We start from the raw sequence: 19245 nt of genomic DNA, 5'->3' as shown, positions 1-19245 counted from the left end.
ACACAAACACAAGAACCACCAGTAACGAAACCGCAAGCTGCAACAGTCTAAAGAGCAAAAGCCTTGAACTAGAACAAAAAAGGGGGAAATAAAACATTACAATTCACAAGAAATAAAAACAATACACATTATAACAGGCTATGTCACAGGCTATGTCACTACACAAATGGGGGCAGAAAGGCCAAATAAATGGGCTGAATACACATAAACAAATATATGTCCCCTGGAACCATCAATTTAATCATTTTTACATCCCTGTCACTCCCTGGTGTCTAGTGGGGTGTTCTGCCCTCCCCTGGGGGCAGAAAGGCCAAATAAAGAAACAGATCAGCAGAATATACTAAAAAAAAAGGCCCCTGGAAGCGACTGGTCACTTCCAATTTAAAAAAAAAATTCCCTGGCTCAAGTGGGCTTGCCCAAAAATCAGGCTATCTGTCCCCAGGGGGGGGAACAAATATAATTCTTTTTTTAAATTGGCCCCCCCCTTGGGGTCGCTTCCATTTAAGAAACAAATCAATTCCCTGGTGTCTATTGGGGTTTTCTGCCCCCCCCCCCGGGGGCAGAAAGGCCAAACAAATAAATAAATCTGCCTCTAGAGGGGGCAGAATGAACTAATGCCTAATTTGGTGCCCAAGGAAGCGACCCTTGCTCAAGGGGTCGCTTCCAATTTTTAGAAAAAAATAATCCCTGGCTCCAGTGGGCTTTTCTGCCCTCCCCTAGGTCCAGAATCAGCCAAAAAATGGCCGATCTGTCTCCGGGCGGGGCAGAAAAGTCTGATTTGATAATGTGCCCCCAAGGAAGAGACCCTTGCCCAAGGGGTCGCTACCTTTTCTCCCCAAAAAATTCCTGGTGTTTAGTGGGGGCATTCCTGGTGCACGATCGCGACACTGTGCGCAATCGTGCACCAGGAATGCCTTGCATTGGGACATCAGGGGAGAGGAAACACTGTACCCCCCCCCCGATGCCTCAAGGCCCAATGAAATGCCCGCCCCAACCGGAGGCCCAAACTCACCTGTTGTTCCTGGACTTGCTGGAAACAAATGGTTTCTAGCGTGTCCAGCGCTTCCTGATGACGTCGGCGCGCGCTGTGCACGCTGACGTCATCAGGAAGCTTTTGGGGGCTCGGGGGTGGCAGCGGAATCTCTTCTGCTGCCATCCCTGTTTGTGTGGGCATGATCGATGCCCATGGCGGAGAGCGCCAGCGCTCCACCCAGTGGCTGTGCTGATGACGGAGCGGTTCCGTCATCAGCACAGCCCAACCGATGCTGATTACGGAACCGCTCCATCATCAGCATCGAAGGGATTAAAGAAGATTAAAGAAGTGAAAAGTCTAAAGGAAGAACAGTAGAGGAGGAAAGCAGCGTGGCTGACCTTTAGCAAAGGAGAAAGAGGGAGTGACCTTGCAGCCTCGAGGAGAAGGCCTGGAGGAGGAGGACTCGCTAGACCAGGTTCAGCTTTCGACTTCCCGTAGCGTTGGCTGGAGTTTGGCTGGAGCTGGGCACGACTCTACTCCTACTTTTCATTTGAGTAATGGCTAGTGTAGGCCACTTTGCACCAGGGTGGAATAATAACAAAGCGCTGCCTGGATTTGGAGTCAATCTTGGGTTGAATAAAAGCTGTCTGAGTGCGCTTGGAGAAGGGGGTGAGTAGCTATTTCGAAAACCCTGCATTGCACACATTAAAGAGTAAGTTGTGTTAAATGAGTGGCATAAGGAAAAGGCAAACAAAGTAAACAAAAAGAAAAGTAAAGACAACTTAGTTCAAGCGCCCTACACAACGGATTAAGTTAATCACAGAGGGCAAGAGGTCAGGAAAAATTTTGCAAGCACCTACTCGCAAAAGCAGGACAAAAGTGCTCAGAAAAGATCCAACCAAGATTGCAAACAAAAGTAAAATAAAAGAGGATCCCAACCTACACAAAAAGAGACTGGTTCTACTTTTAACTCCAGAACCATTTAAGTTTGGGGGGAAGAACGAGAAGCACAAATTCCACATTTTAAAGGATCCAATGGCTGCAATTTATGTGCCCACAGTAGAGGCGTTCATCTTACAAAGTCCAATAAAACCGATAAACTTGATAACTCAAAATAAATCAGGAGACACAAGTCCTTCTACTTGGAACCACAAATACATCAACAACCACAACATCAACAAACAAGTAGAAATGGACAGGAAAAAAGCGTAGGAGTAGTTGATCAAGAGAAAAAAAACAATTAAAAGATGGTTGATAAAAACAACAGCACAGATACATCAATCATCGACTACGCAAGAAAAAAGGAAGGAAGAAGAAAGTGGAGAAAGGCAAATAAAAAAAGGTGATTTAGGCCAAACCGAAAACCTAGACAGTTCTCTAAATTTAGAGTGGTCAAGATCCTTTTCAATCTCAGAGGAAAAAGAACGTATTGAAGCTCTAGAACAAAATACACAAAAGGAAGAGGTTTTACAGGCAAATAGGCAAGGGAATATCATTGAAGCCAACCCGTTTCAAAAAAGGAAAACGGGGGAGTAAGGGGGGCAGCCTCAACACCTATTAAATTCTCATTTAGCCCGGACCAACGAGAGGAACAAAATAATGAGAAAAGCGGTCAACCCCAAGAAAGCGTAAAAGCCCAGTCGCCAATTACGATCTCATCAGTCAGCGGAATTGATTCAATATCGGGGATTTTGATGCAACCCAATAATATAGCACCAACCACTTGGAGTGAATCACTGCTAAGAACTCTACAGCAAGCAATTGATGCCTTATACTTCCAATTGGATAAATTGGAAGTTCAAGTAGATTTAATGAACCTAATTGCAGTGCACTTGCAAGAATACATACAAAATTGGATATAATCACCGCACAAATCACAAAATGAAATAATAAAGATGCTCAAACCAAATATAAATCGTCGGATCAAAGTTGCGGATGTGGCCTGATTATAGACAAACTGGAGTTCCTTCCTGAAATATTGACAGAAATTTAGCATGTTGCACAATCTTCAGGAAATACTGGAGAAATACTGTAACTAGTCAAAATGGAGAAAAAATCAGAACCACAGGACAAGAAAAGATGAGGCCCATCCCCCCGCATGACGATAGTATAAAATCAATGGAAGTCAAGGAAACAAATGAGGATAGTAATGGACAAAGTGGAAATGAAACAACAGCTACACACAGTTTATCAGTTAATCAAACAAAAAGACAACGTAAAAGAGCGCGGAAAGCCAGGAACAACATTGGCAAAAAAGCTATACAGGATAAAAGTCAAACCTATGCAATATTCACCGAAAAGTCCAATAAAAAGAGCAATAACCAGGGTGGAAATACCACAAAGGTAGAGTTAAACAGCCCAGGAACGAACACACCAGATAGTACGGGGAGCCCCAGTACTTCGATGCAAAGTAAATATAAGTCACCAGAAATCGTCCACAGGAAAACACTTAGTGACCAGAATGTGGGAGTAAAAAACACAAATAACATAAAGGCAAAAGAAGAGACAGAGAGAAAAAGGTTGGAACAAAAATTAGTAACGAAAAAACAAGAAGTAGAAATAAAGTTAGTGGAATCACAAGTTTTTATTCCAAACATAGAAATAAATAACAGGGAGCAAGTAAAAATAAGTACAAGGAAATTAGATGTTGAGATGCCAGACCAGTCAAAAAGGGCATTTGTAACATTAGAACCAACAGGATTGTAAACAGAAAATGCAAGAAGTATTAGTAACAAAATAAAAATTACCTTGAACAAAGAAGGAAGGACATGTTATCTCCCAATTGAAAGGCAAACTACAACAGGAAATGCTTGGCTAGAAATAAGCCAAAAACTTCAAAGATAGAGCCAGGAAAAACCAACGGGGTAGTCCCAACATCAAATACACCCTCACAAGAAAGGGCTATGGTAGAGATCATGAGCCAAAAATCAAACAATTTCCAAGTTCCCAGATTGGAAGAATTTGCATCACATCAAACCCAAAACCAACAAAGCGACTCAGTAGAGTTTGGCTATAAATTGATCTTTATGCCAGAATATTCAACCAAAGGTAGACTGGATACTTTAAACAGGGGAAACCTAATGAGACTGTTTAAGGAGATTCCAAAATTAAGAAAAATTACACCAGCAGACCTCTTGGCAGTAGAATTTATACAAATGGAAAAAGGGACAAAATCAGAGGCAACCAGTACAACATGGGCGTCAAAAGAAATAATAGAGTTGATATATTCCTCAATAGCAGTCTTTGAAGCTTGGGGCACAACACTAGCATATCCAACGCGCATAAAATATCCATATCCGCTATTAAACGATGAGGCAACTCAGTCACCTAAAATAAATCAAAAATCAACAACTTCCGTTTTGAAGGGGGCAAGAAGTACGAACCGAACACATCAAGCAAGTCAGGATACACGTTTAAATAGCCTAAACACCAGGCAGTCCGATTATTGGTCTGAAGAAAATCAAGATTGGTCCTGGGTACCACATATCTTGAACCTACATCGATCCTGATGAAAATAAAAATGACAGATGGAGCAGCACGGAACAACTCAATCAATCATTCAAAAAGAGGAGATGATAAGAACAACTCAATCGATCATGGCACTATGACTGACGCTATGCGTGAGATGACCACAGCCGTTGCTGAGGGCAACAGAGACATCAAACAGTGCCTGCAGGAACTCACACGTGCTGTAATTGCAGGCCAACAGAGCGAGCGCCGGAGGCATCGGCAGAACATGCTCCGTTCCAATGCTTCCATTAGGGCCATCACTAAGCTGTGCAACAGCACAACTGTGCTTTCGTGCAGGTCTGTGTCCCTGCAGGTCGACTTGGGCCATTATTGCGGAGATGTGGCAAAGTCCTTAGAGAGAGTGACCACTGCAGTGGAGCATCTGCAGTCTGGGACTTTCAGTACCAGCAGTTTGGGAAGGTAGGAGGGTAGTGAGGCTGCTTCAAGCGTGAGCAGCATCTCTGTTACGGATGCCAGAGAGAGGAGGCGCAGTGTGCGCAGCACCACAGCCACAGAAACACATCACGGCGATGTGGAGGAGTCACGGGACAGGAGGCTTAAGGGTACGGGGCAAGTGCAAATAGCCATGTTCCATTGGCTCCCTGGCCATGGTGACGTAACTATGGGCCAACTATACTCCAACATGATACACCCGTGATGACAACGGCCATGTATCCCATTATTATTTTGATTCTGCGTCATTTTGGCGTATCATTCATATGCACCTGACATGTGCTCATGTGCATTAAAAATGGGCAAACCAGAACATGTTGGGATGGCTCATTCATACCTGTCTCAGAAGTGATGTCGTGTGATGTATGTCCGCCTCCTTTGTCCCTCAGCTGTGTTAGGCACGTCTGCCTGTTGGTGTTGGGGGGGTTGCTGTGTACGTAAGTCGTCCTCCCGTCCACCTCTATTGGTATCCCCCTTCTTGTGGCTATGTTGTGCAGCATGGCGCAGACTGCTATTATCCGGCAGCAGGTAACTGGGTCATACTGCAAGGCTCCTCCTGTCTTGTGTAGTATCCGGAAGCGACTCTTGAGGATGCCTACGGTTCGCTCTACCACATTCCTGGTGCTGCTGTGTGCTGTGTTGTAGCGCTGCTCTTGAGGTGTTGCAGGGTTGAGATAGGGAATGAGGAGATATTCACGCAAGGCGTAGGCGCTGTCACCTGCATGGTGGGGAGCAAAGGGTTAGCTGCATGAATACATTTACATATGTGAGGAGAGAGTTAATTTTGAGGCATTTATATGTACCTAGTAAGTGTCCCTCTCCAAATTCACCGTTGATAAGACGCCTGTGGATGCCACTGTGTCTGAATATGTATGCGTCGTGTGTGCTTCCTGGAAATTGGGCTGCGATGTCCGTTATGATGTGCTTGGCATTGCACACGACCTGCACGTTGATGGAATGGTACGACTTCCGGTTGCGGAAGATGTATTCGTTGGCTGAGGGGGGACAGATGGGGACATGGGTGCAGTCAACGCATCCTATCACATGTGGAAATTGTGCCACCTGGTAGAACTCCTGTTTGGTGCGGTTCAACTGCTGTGGGGTTGTGGGGAAGGTGATGTGGTGATGTATCAATGTCAGCATGGCATCTAGGAATTTGTGGAAGAAGCGTGAAAGTGCGCTTTGCGACACATATCCAGCTTCTGCTATGACCCCCTGGAAGCTTCCTGACGCCAGCATGTGCAGGCTGCATAGGACCTGGACATGGGCTGGGATGGCGTTGGTCCTGCGGGTCTGGTGCTGCAGTAGTGGTTCCAGGTCGGCAATGAGCCGCATGATCATAGCCTGGTTCAGCCTGTACTTGTCGTAGATCAGTTCCTCTGTCTGGCCCAGCAATGTGATGCGCACCCTGAAGACTCTGTCCTGGATCATCCTCCTGCGCTGTGCAAGGGCGTTGATTCTCCTCCTCCTAACAAACATATATGGAGCAGCCATTTTGGTAGACATACAGGGTCTCCAGAGGCATATTTGAAGGGTTTCTGATTATCTGCACCTGTGTTATTTTTTCTTTTCTTCCTTCCAATACCTTTACCTCCAGTTTGTGATTCCCCTTATTTTGCTCATGCAAAATAGCGATTTTGGGCATTTTCGGTATTTGTGAGTTTTGATGCATTTCGTTGCGATTCTTTAATAGCGATTCGGTATTTCCGGAGGCTGATTTCTCTCTCGGTATTACTGATTGGCTATTTTGCTAATCGGTAATTTACCGCGGGGGTTATTTAGCGATTCTTTATTTTTAATGGTATTTGGGTTGATGCATTGCATTTTCAGGTTTTGCATTTGGTATCGGCCTGTTTTACTGAATCGCAAATTTACCGCAATTTTGGCAAGCGTCAGGGTCCCAATGTCCATGTCATTCTCTGGGATGAGCTTACAGAAAGCTGCTCCAATCTTGATACGGACCCCTCCTTCAATTTCTGTCATTACGTCCAGTACATGTTGGTGCTGCATTACCATGAGGCAGATCGCACGCATTTCTTTTTTGATAGAATTGGGGCCTAGCTATTTGCTGCTCATAATTTTGAGCATCTCCCACTGGGTTATTTGTAACCAGCAGGACTTAGCTTTTGTTTGCAGGGTGAAGAAGGGTATCAACCTCCTACCCCAAGATGTGCTTCCATGAACAGTCTAAATTTGTCTGGAGTGTCCTTGAATTTTGCTCAGCCAAAATAGTTTGCAGCTCTCCTTTCATGAGCTTGGTGCAGCAAAGTTTTATTTTTCCTTAACAGGTGTTGGTACAAGTCTGATAGCTCTACTCCAGCAATGACAAGGGTCGGGTGTGCATCGTAACCTGGGAGCACAGTTCCCTCCATCCCGGAACAAGCTAAGTGTAGGCATACTTACTACACTGCCGTTAGTAGTCTACCAGCGGGGAGGTGCCCCATTGAATATCTGGAATATATAATATCACTCCGCAGTTAGCGTTCACGCCCTTTGGAAGTGTTCTTTTTCCCCTGAAACATAAGGAATACAGTGTTAGTTTGTATCCACCCACCTTGGTATCTCATATTTCCTGACATGGGGCGGTCATACTTTTATTGAACCCTCCCCCATGTAACCCATTCCCCTTTTTATCCCCGAGCTGGATGGCCCTAAATAGAAATTCCATTTTGGGAGACTAGTTTTTGTTTAAGAAGATCACCCCGGTTACACTAAGCGGCACTCTCGGTCCACAGATAGACCCTGGAGCAGACATGTGCTTGTGCACATAGTTGGGAGTTTTGCCACCACCAAAATTCTTTTCTCCAGGAAATCTTGGGACCATGTGTGCTCTTCCCCTATGTGGCCCTTCCTGATCAGTTAGGATATCAGTAGGCATCCTTTCCAGATCAGTTAGGATATCAGTAGGTTCAGTTAGGATGTTTTGGGATGTTGGGTTGGTGTCATATTGGGTTATGGTTACAACTGCCCTGTGTGGTTCTATCTTGTTGGGTTAGAACTTGGCCCTTATTCTCCATAGGTAGAGGTAGATAGTCATTTTGTTTTCTCTTTGGCTACATCTTGGTACAAGTAAAGCCTGCCTTCTGCATGTGGGATTATTGAACAGACATAACATGACCTAGCTGATACTTTGGAGCCGACTGTAGTCATTTGATGGAACCATGTGTTATGCAAAAGGGCACTGTGCAGTACATGTGGGATGCCGAGTTTCTGTTTGGTGTCTTTATAGGTAAGGTGTGAGAGATCTCTAAGCATGCATGATAGTTCATTTTTAGTACACTTCTTTTGACTTTGAAGTTCCTTTGTAATACTCTGATTATCCATAGTAGGCAGATCGTACATAACCATATACATATACATACCGTTTGTTGCAACACTGCAGTACTAGGTAATGGCCTCCAGGGAGTCGTCTGTACTCCTTTGGTGGCTGTGTTCCCCTCTGACAAATTCATGAAAGTTTGCAATTTTTAGTTCTGGGGTGATATTGCATGGGAAGGCTCGATTGCACATTGGAACGGCACACCAATTCACTTTTCCCCTCCTCTTTTAGGACCCTGGGTGTTAAGCAGATCCCTCGCTGAGGGACCGTGGCTTTTTACTCCTTCCATGTGCGCAATTTCAGTAATGTTCCCTTTTCCTTGGGTCATGGGGGTTAAGGAGAAGTGGGCTTTGGTGCACTTTGTTGTCCTTGCGGCTACCTGTTTTTGAATAAAAACTTTGCTGACTGTTAATTCGGCCTAGTTACACGCACTCAGTTCAATGGTTTTAGAGAATCTGTATTTTACCACCGGGGTGTGATTCCATCAACCAACTAGTGACGATCTGGTGAGGTATTGCAAGGTGACCCTGGTAGGTACATATTTCAGTGATTAGGGGATTAATGGTGATTACTGTAAACATTAATAATGAGACAGATCTTATTTTTATAAGTTTTTGAGCCCCCCTAATTTTCTACTAGGGCATTATGAGAAATCAGGACCTGATTGCTGTGTCCCCCCAGTGTTTGCCCCCATTCTGACTACTAGGTACTAGAAGGCAAGAGGAAATGGTGGCAGTGACAATGCAGAAAAAGATGCTAAGATGTTCAGAGGTGGTGGGCTTGCTCCCAGGCTTTCGAAGGGAATAGTTCCCATGTATGTAGAAGGGGACGACATAGACAAATGGCTGGCTGCATTTGAAAGGGCCCTTAAGATGAGACGGGTCCACTCCAAGAATTGGGGTTCACTCCTTTGGGAATTGATTCCAGTAGCTGGGAGGGATAGGCTGCTCACCCTGCAGGGCAAAATCTTGTTCACACATAGAAAGTGTCAAGATCAGAAATTTGGTCTGACTCCCGAACAGTACAGGTAACATTCAAGGACACCCAGAAGGTAAACACACAGTCATGGGTGGACTTTGTGGACATCTCAGTGAAAGCACAAGAGGGCTGGCTAGAAAATAACAAAGGAAGTACTTATGAGGAGTTGTATAATTTAATTCTTTAGGGTTTTCAATCAGCACCAGTGGGGAGACTCTAAGAAGGAGGGGGGTTAGGCTCATAAATCCCCAAGAAGGGCCTGGTAACTCCATCACAGAGACTCCCTCAGTGCCATGGAACTCTAAAAAGGAATAGGTTAGATCCCACCCCATTCTGATAAGCAGAGGCAGGGGAACCCAAGGCTGAAGAAGTATTTGGAAAAAAGGGTGTGTTTTGACTGCCAGCAATCAGGCTACTTCAGATGTGACTCTGTCTGTTCCAAGAAGTTAGCACTGTGCTGTCCAGTGTAGCCAAAGAGGAGGACTCCTCAGATGAGGAGGTACTCCGCGCGTGTTGTTGGTAGACAGGTCCAAATGGAAAGCTGGTGATCCCTGAGGGTGGGAGTAGGCTCTTCCATTCCATTCAGGTGAATGGGATCCCTGTTTTAGCCTGCAAGAAACTTACCAGTCACACTATACTGAGTGAAAAGTTGGTGTCCCCAGACATGCATGTGCCTGAAGAGACAAGAAGAGTAAGGGTAGCCCCATGTAACAACCAAACCTGTAGCCATAGTGCCCCTAGAACGGGAGCGTTAGACCTTAACTTATATTGTCTCCTGGGCAATGACCTCCCAGAGGTTAGTCTGATCCCAAGTGTGGTTGTCGCCCAGAGCACAGCCAACCCAAAGTTCCTGGGGAACCAGTCACTGTAGTTAGGAAACTGGGGTCCCAAAAGAAGGGGAAAAGAAGAGGAAAGTTAAGCCACTCTTATGTAGAGTTCAAGTGAGCCAAGGGTCATCTGTCCCAGTAAGGAAGAAACCCAGAGTTAAGACTGGTGAGGCTTCACCTGACCGCAAGGAAATTCTGAGCTGTCAGTCAGCTGTCAAACAGCAGGGTCTCGCCCCTGCACTGACAGAAGGGAGAGGGGAAGAATGGTGTCTGCCACAGCATGTGGTAGCGTCCCACTCTTAACATCCAGAGAAGGTCCAGAAACATACAGTTACCCCTACAGCGGCTCAGCCACCTGTCAGTGGAGAGCTTAGCGTGTGGTTCTAGATTCTGACAGCTGTCAGTAGCCTCTGCTGGGTACTGTCCTTCATGGCAGCACTGTACTTGGCATGGGAGGCCCCTCGCCCTGTTGGTAATGGTGGGGTTGGCTAACCTCTGTGGGTAAGCTATGTCTCACCCTAGCAAAGTTTGGGATATAGAAGGTGGTCACATCACTACCCAAGCTAAAAAGGGAGGAAGAAAACAAAACATTTGTGATGATGTTTCATTTTAAAATGGGTCCTGCTATTGTAGAGATGGATCAGCTACCCAGAGGAAGTGACCTTGGCAGGAGGATGTAAGGCAGAGTATGCCCTGCAGTGGTATAGCCTTATTTCTACACTTTCTTCCTCACCTAACAGAACAGGGAAACTTTCCAAGGGTTGGGCTGAGTCTTCTGGGCTGTTGTCTGAGGGGTTGTGTGAGGGCTCAGGACCTTATTGCAGTATTATTGCTCCTATTTTCACTACTAGGTGGTTTTCTGACTCTGATTGTGCCCAGGGCCCTGCTAAACAGGCAGAGGCCATGTGCTCCTATTAAAAGTACATGGAAATTAGGTATATTTACAATTGGTATTGACAGACCCCTTGAAGTCCCTAGTACATAATAAAAGCAAGGGGGATTCAAACTACCCATAAGTCCCTGGTGTATAAGGTTTAGAGGCCCAGTAGATGGCCTGCGCTAGAGAATGCACTGCTGTGTTGCCTGCTGCCACCCCCTTTTGTACCGTCATTCTAAAGGCAGCTCTGCTTTGCAAACTGTCTTTAAAAGTAAATTCCCTGCAAATTCTACTTTGGAATTAAAGATACTTCCAAAGTAGTAATCCGCCTTATTGTTACCTACAAGTCACCCCTAAGGTCTCCCCTAGGTGCCTAAGGGGTAAGGTGCCATATAATTATATACAGGGTCATTCTAAAAGATGTTTTATACGTCCTTGTGAGAGAAACACTGCCAATTTCACCCCCCCCCATGTAGATAATTAGCTCCATAGCCTATCATTGGAATATTTTATTTAAGTGTGAATATTGACAAGACAGAGCTAAAAAGGTTAATTCAGGGACTTAAAATTATAGTTATGATAAATCCAACAACTTGCCACTGTTCGGTTTATAATGACTATCACAGAATAGTAGTTATTAAACTTTCTTTTCTTTAAGCCAAATTGCAGCCTTCAAGCTGCCCTCTCCCTATTGGTTACCCTCTTCCAGGATGAGCCAAGCTGTCTTAATGAAGGGAGAAGTGACCTGCTAGAGAGACAAAGGATTTTCTGTAGGTGCACTGCTGCTGCAAAAGGTAGGATGTGGGAGAGGTATCCAAACTGGTCTTCAAAGGGAGAATGGCACTTTAGGCCAGCACAGGCTCACTCCACATCCTGCCCCTCCAGCCACACAATAGCTCCTGTAATTTGATTAGGGAGAGGGCTGAAAGGGGAGTTTTAGGGAATCTTAGCCACACCAGTGGATTGGCTTAGCCTGGTCTAACTTCCAAGGAGATACTTTTTTCCATTTTGGATTTTAGAAAAATTGTGCTTTCTGTGGCAAGAATATGCCATACTTTGGAAGAGGTGATCATACACCTGGGTGGTACCCTGCATCTCATTGATCAGTGGTTCCCCCCTGCTTGACTCCCAGGACCTCGGCATAAATATGGAAGAGTACCCAAGCAACTCAGACAAGCTACCAGAAACTACAAAGAGAAGAAGGACTGCCCTCCGGGGACCTTGATCTGAAGCCCAAAGGTCTGCACTTTGAAGGACTGCACCTGCTGCATATTCTGGGACTATGGCCATAAGGACTTTGCCTGGCTTCAAAAAGGATTAGGGAGTAAACTACCTTCAACTATAGGTTGACAGAGTCCACCAAGAAGTACCCATCCTGAAGTGCATCCAGTGGGCTTTTAAGGGTTTAGCCAGGTGCATTGGTGTAATTATAGTCCCAATATCCCAAATACCATGTCAGAGATTTTAGACTCATTCATTGTTGTTGTGAACACTTTGAACCCTCAAGAAGATCTCCTAGAAGAAGATCAAGAAGTTCAGTGATGTTTGGGAACTTTTTGGTAAAAAGCTCCTTAAGGTGACCCACTTAATATCGAGAGTCAAGTCGGCGACCTTCAACTGTGACCCAGCCTGAAAACAGCGGAGCTTCAGACTTCCAGGATTTCACTGGGGCCTCTCAGAAAACCAAGCTGACAATGTGAATCCGGCCTGAGGAGGACATGCTTGAAGTCAAGAGAAAAATCTCCAGAAGAACACCTAAGTGCAAAGGGAAAATATTTTGACAGAGGCTTCCTGGTTAATTTATCCAACCAGAGCGTCATCGCAGTTGGACTCAAACTTTGACTTTATCCTGACCAAGAATGAGCAGATTTCCCAATTTGGTGTTACAGGTTTTTGAGCACCCGAATGTGTTTCTTCTTTAAATATTCATATTTGATTTTTGTTGTGTGTTATGTCTTACGTATTTAATGTATTAGTGTTTTTAAATGCTTTACACACCTGTCACCTAAGTTAAGCTTGTTTGCTCGTTGTCAGTTACCAAAAATTAAGCAAAGTATTAATTTATTGAGACTCTAACAGAACCTTTCATTGTGTTTGTGGCCTTAGTACTAATTGTAAGTCACTACTTATTACTACTAATGAAGCACTTTCCAACATGTTGTGTTTTCTGACCTTTTCCGATTTTTTTGGCTGTGGGTGGTCAGATCACTGGTAGGCATGTTGTAGAGTGGTTCCATGAGTTCAGAGAGGGATAGGATTGTGGCTTTAGTGGGGGTTCTATGGGCATCATTATTTTTACCAAAACTGCCTCACCCGGTGCGTGCCTCTTCCAAAGACTATTTTTCTGCTGGGGCTGCCTGTTTTAATATTACTCCCAGTTGCGCATGCTCTGAATTGATTTTTTCAGCCCTTGTATGCTCACTACATGTGAACGTAAATGTGGGAAGAGGAGGTGTGTTGCCATTTGGTTTTGCTGATGCTTGCAACGTGCCCCAGGAACAGATGCCATGGGTGGGCCTACAGGGATTGCCCAGGTAACCGAGAAGGAAATTGAGAGTGAATTTGAAGGTGAAGCCAGGTCAACAGAAGCAGAGCGTAGCTCAGAGCAAAAGAGAAAGGCCAGATGGTGCGAGGAAGAGAGGCGTGAGCTGATGCTCGAGAGAGAGAAAGGGCACACAGCCAGGAGTTGGAGCAAGAGCACATGACAGAGCGCTCTTTACACAAGGGAAGCGGCGCCAGGTTCAGGGCACAGCGCCGGAAAGAGTCGGAAGTAGATGAAAGGCTACTGTAGCCACACCATTGTGTCGACAAAGGAGAGGGGCTGACCAAGAAATGGGGGAACAAGGCAGCCTGGTACTTAACCACCTTCGACACAAGAAAAACCAAATGCCACCTGTGTGTATACACGAGGGAAGCAGGATGTGCTGTTCTGCATGTTTGCACGACAAAGATTAACTAACACCAAGGGAGATAATAACCAAAAAGTAAGGCAAGACTTTTGTGTACCCGTTTTGTGACCTATTAGTAGATTGGACTGAGGAGAGGGACCAATATGACTGGTCTTGGTTGAGGGAAGGATTTTTTGCGCCAGAGGACATGGCAGTAGCAGAGGATTGCAATAGGCTTGAAGGTAGAAACTCCAGTTGTAACTTTTTCTACATGCCGCAATGCCTCATAAGATGGGAGTGCTATTTTGAGAAGAAACCTACCATTACTACAGAAGGGCGTCGTGGGGATTACATATGTTCCACGAGTCAAGATGAACAAAGAGTGGTTGAGGATAAAGTTGCCGTCATTGCTGGATGGTTCAGAAAAGGGGGTGGTGATGAACAGAGTGCCTGAATTAAGCAGACCACTCTTACCCAGTCCAAAGATCAGGGCTTGATCCATCACCGTTTTTTAGCTCACTGCACCATCCCAGCTCAGAACTTGGCTATATGCAAATTAGTCTGTTCCTGTCCCAGTGCATGATGGGAACAGGGCAAACCAAACTACCAAGCCAATTCTTATACTGGGAAGGAAACAAGCTTCCGGGGACCGGTTTCTGCCATTTCAGGCGTCGTCGGCCCGGCTTGCTTGAATCCTGATGGTGCAATGAGCAAGGGACTCACATCTGAGTATACCCTTCCACGCTTATGGTGGACAAATGCTGGATGAGGCAGGGAAATGGATTACATACGTAGAGAAAAACACGGCAGGTACCAACCTAGTGATAGGTGACATTAGGAGCCTGCTAAGCAGCCTAATTGGGGAGCAGATAAACATAGTGGTCATCTAGCCTCACATTCCTGCAATCATGCTAACAAATACCAAGCATGATGGGGCCACTTTTATTAAGCATAGGCACCGGATATGGAGCGCCCTGAGCTACATATTCCCTGACGGCCCAGATGTAGGAGGATCATGAAGCTAGAGGAAAGCATAAGCAATTTCCTAAATGGAATGAAGGAAAGATGGGGACAGAAAACCGGACAGCCGTGGGCCAACACGTGCCCACAAGTCATATGTTTCTATAATATTTTAAAGAAAGGGTTACTCACTGAGATACAGAGTGACTGGACAGCGTAGTTGGTTTGGATACCAAACCCTGGCAGGAAATAAAGCTCATATACTCCACTATCATAATAAAAACCAAGAAAAAGATAGAGAGAAGGAGCAGATCCCAAAAGACACAGCAAAATGGATGCAGCATAAGTTGAAAAAAACTGCCTTTGGGGATCAGCCATGGCTGCAGCCATGCAGATTTCACCTGTCACATTGGGGGCTCTACCACAAACCTTTGGAGGGTTCCAAACAGGTAATCCAGGAACACAAACAGGTTATGGAATCAACCGCAATGGATCGCACACCGCTAGCCCCTCCTCCGGATCGCCCCTAAGGATTCTGGTACGTATAATTCATGAGTGGTTCACCTCAGTAGGTGCAAGTGAGTACTTGTTGTGAAGATCTCTAGATCCGAGACATGGCCCGGGTTTCGGGATATCTTCCCTCATCAGTAGAGAACGTATTTGGGGTGGAAAAGAAGGCCACCAAGCAACTGTCACAGGCCTTGATGCCTAACCGGCACGCAGGTGCGTCATCCAGAAGCCCGTCAGCTTAAAGGCTCATGGGAGCCCATTTGTAGAATCAACCGCAATGGATCGCACACCGCTAGCCCCTCCTCCGGATCGCCCCTAAGGATTCTGGTACGTATAATTCATGAGTGGTTCACCTCAGTAGGTGCAAGTGAGTACTTGTTGTGAAGATCTCTAGACCCGAGACATGGCCCGGGTTTCGGGATATCTTCCCTCATCAGTAGAGAACGTATTTGGGGTGGAAAAGAAGGCCGCCAAGCAACTGTCACAGGCCTTGATGCCTAACCGGCACGCAGGTGCGTCATCCAGAAGCTCGTCAGCTTAAAGGGAGCCCATTTGTAGAATCAACCGCAATGGATCGCACACCGCTAGCCCCTCCTCCGGATCGCCCCTAAGGATTCTGGTACGTATAATTCATGAGTGGTTCACCTCAGTAGGTGCAAGTGAGTACTTGTTGTGAAGATCTCTAGACCCGAGACATGGCCCGGGTTTCGGGATATCTTCCCTCATCAGTAGAGAACGTATTTGGGGTGGAAAAGAAGGCCGCCAAGCAACTGTCACAGGCCTTGATGCCTAACCGGCATGCAGGTGCGTCATCCAGAAGCTCGTCAGCTTAAAGGCTCAAGGGAGTCCATTTGTAGAATCAACCGCAATGGATCGCACACCGCTAGCCCCTCCTCCGGATCGCCCCTAAGGATTCTGGTACGTATAATTCATGAGTGGTTCACCTCAGTAGGTGCAAGTGAGTACTTGTTGTGAAGATCTCTAGACCCGAGACATGGCCAGGGTTTCGGGATATCTTCCCTCATCAGTAGAGAACGTATTTGGGGTGGAAAAGAAGGCCGCCAAGCAACTGTCACAGGCCTTGATGCCTAACCGGCACGCAGGTGCGTCATCCAGAAGCTCGTCAGCTTAAAGGCTCAAGGGAGCCCATTTGTAGAATCAACCGCAATGGATTGCACACCGCTAGCCCCTCCTCCGGATCGCCCCTAAGGATTCTGGTACGTATAATTCATGAGTGGTTCACCTCAGTAGGTGCAAGTGAGTACTTGTTGTGAAGATCTCTAGACCCGAGACATGACCCGGGTTTCGGGATATCTTCCCTCATCAGTAGAGAACGTATTTGGGGTGGAAAAGAAGGCCGCCAAGCAACTGTCACAGGCCTTGATGCCTAACCGGCACGCAGGTGCGTCATCCAGAAGCTCGTCAGCTTAAAGGCTCAAGGGAGCCCATTTGCAGAATCAACCGCAATGGATCGCACACCGCTAGCCCCTCCTCCGGATCGCCCCTAAGGATTCTGGTACGTATAATTCATGAGTGGTTCACCTCAGTAGGTGCAAGTGAGTACTTGTTGTGAAGATCTCTAGACCCGAGACATGGCCCGGGTTTCGGGATATCTTCCCTTATCAGTAGAGAACGTATTTGGGGTGGAAAAGAAGGCCGCCAAGCAACTGTCACAGGCCTTGATGCCTAACCGGCACGCAGGTGCGTCATCCAGAAGCTCGTCAGTTTAAAGGCTCAAGGGAGCCCATTTGTAGAATCAACCGCAATGGATCGCACACCGCTAGCCCCTCCTCCGGATCGCCCCTAAGGATTCTAGTACGTATAATTCATGAGTGGTTCACCTCAGTAGGTGCAAGTGAGTACTTGTTGTGAAGATCTCTAGACCCGAGACATGGCCCGGGTTTCGGGATATCTTCCCTCATCAGTAGAGAACGTATTTGGGGTGGAAAAGAAGGCCGCCAAGCAACTGTCACAGGCCTTGATGCCTAACCGGCACGCAGGTGCGTCATCCAGAAGCTCGTCAGCTTAAAGGCTCAAGGGAGCCCATTTGTAGAATCAACCGCAATGGATCGCACACCGCTAGCCCCTCCTCCGGATCGCCCCTAAGGATTCTGGTACGTATAATTCATGAGTGGTTCACCTCAGTGGGTGCAAGTGAGTACTTGTTGTGAAGATCTCTAGACCCGAGACATGGCCCGGGTTTCAGGATATCTTCCCTCATCAGTAGAGAATGTATTTGGGGTGGAAAAGAAGGCCGCCAAGCAACTGTCACAGGCCTTGATGCCTAACCGGCACGCAGGTGCGTCATCCAGAAGCTCGTCAGCTTAAAGGCTCAAGGGAGCCCATTTGTAGAATCAACCGCAATGGATCGCACACTGCTAGCCCCTCCTCCGGATCGCCCCTAAGGATTCTGGTACGTATAATTCATAAGTGGTTCACCTCAGTAGGTGCAAGTGAGTACTTGTTGTGAAGATCTCTAGACCCGAGACATGGCCCGGGTTTCGGGATATCTTCCCTCATCAGTAGAGAACGTATTTGGGGTGGAAAAGAAGGCCGCCAAGCAACTGTCACAGGCCTTGATGCCTAACCGGCACGCAGGTGCGTCATCCAGAAGCTCGTCAGTTTAAAGGCTCAAGGGAGCCCATTTGTAGAATCAACCGCAATGGATCGCACACCGCTAGCCCCTCCTCCGGATCGCCCCTAAGGATTCTGGTACGTATAATTCATGAGTGGTTCACCTCAGTAGGTGCAAGTGAGTACTTGTTGTGAAGATCTCTAGACCCGAGACATGGCCCGGGTTTCGGGATATCTTCCCTCATCAGTAGAGAACGTATTTGGGGTGGAAAAGAAGGCCGCCAAGCAACTGTCACAGGCCTTGATGCCTAACCGGCACTCAGGTGCGTCATCCAGAAGCTCGTCAGCTTAAAGGCTCAAGGGAGCCCATTTGTAGAATCAACCGCAATGGATCGCACACCGCTAGCCCCTCCTCCGGATCGCCCCTAAGGATTCTGGTACGTATAATTCATGAGTGGTTCACCTCAGTAAGTGCAAGTGAGTACTTGTTGTGAAGATCTCTAGACCCGAGACATGGCCCGGGTTTCGGGATATCTTCCCTCCTCAGTAGAGAACGTATTTGGGGTGGAAAAGAAGGCCGCCAAGCAACTGTCACAGGCCTTGATGCCTAACCGGCACGCAGGTGCGTCATCCAGAAGCTCGTCAGCTTAAAGGCTCAAGGGAGCCCATTTGTAGAATCAACCGCAATGGATCGCACACCGCTAGCCCCTCCTCCGGATCGCCCCTAAGGATTCTGGTACGTATAATTCATGAGTGGTTCACCTCAGTAGGCGCAAGTGAGTACTTGTTGTGAAGATCTCTAGACCCGAGACATGGCCCGGGTTTCGGGATATCTTCCCTCATCAGTAGAGAACGTATTTGGGGTGGAAAAGAAGGCCGCCAAGCAACTGTCACAGGCCTTGATGCCTAACCGGCACGCAGGTGCGTCATCCAGAAGCTCGTCAGCTTAAAGGCTCAAGGGAGCCCATTTGTGGAATCAACCGCAATGGATCGCACACCGCTAGCCCCTCCTCCGGATCGCCCCTAAGGATTCTGGTACGTATAATTCATGAGTGGGTCACCTCAGTAGGTGCAAGTGAGTACTTGTTGTGAAGATCTCTAGACCCGAGACATGGCCCGGGTTTCGGGATATCTTCCCTCATCAGTAGAGAACGTATTTGGGGTGGAAAAGAAGGCCGCCAAGCAAACAGGTTATGGTAGTAGAGGCCAGTGAGGTTGGCCGCAACCTGACCCTAGAGAGTGGTTCTATTGCAGTTGACGGGGTCACCTGGTAGAGGCATGCCAGACAAAGTGCTACCATGAGCAGCAAAAGAAGCCGAGGTTAGACAATAAGTGACAGCCGACACATAACCCCATGCCACAGTATATGTTTATTG

This window comes from Lissotriton helveticus, chromosome 1_1, assembly GCF_964261635.1.
Source record: "Lissotriton helveticus chromosome 1_1, aLisHel1.1, whole genome shotgun sequence".
Taxonomy (NCBI): domain Eukaryota; kingdom Metazoa; phylum Chordata; class Amphibia; order Caudata; family Salamandridae; genus Lissotriton; species Lissotriton helveticus.
The sequence above is the reverse complement of the archived record's forward strand: the minus strand, read 5'-3'. Positions refer to the sequence as shown.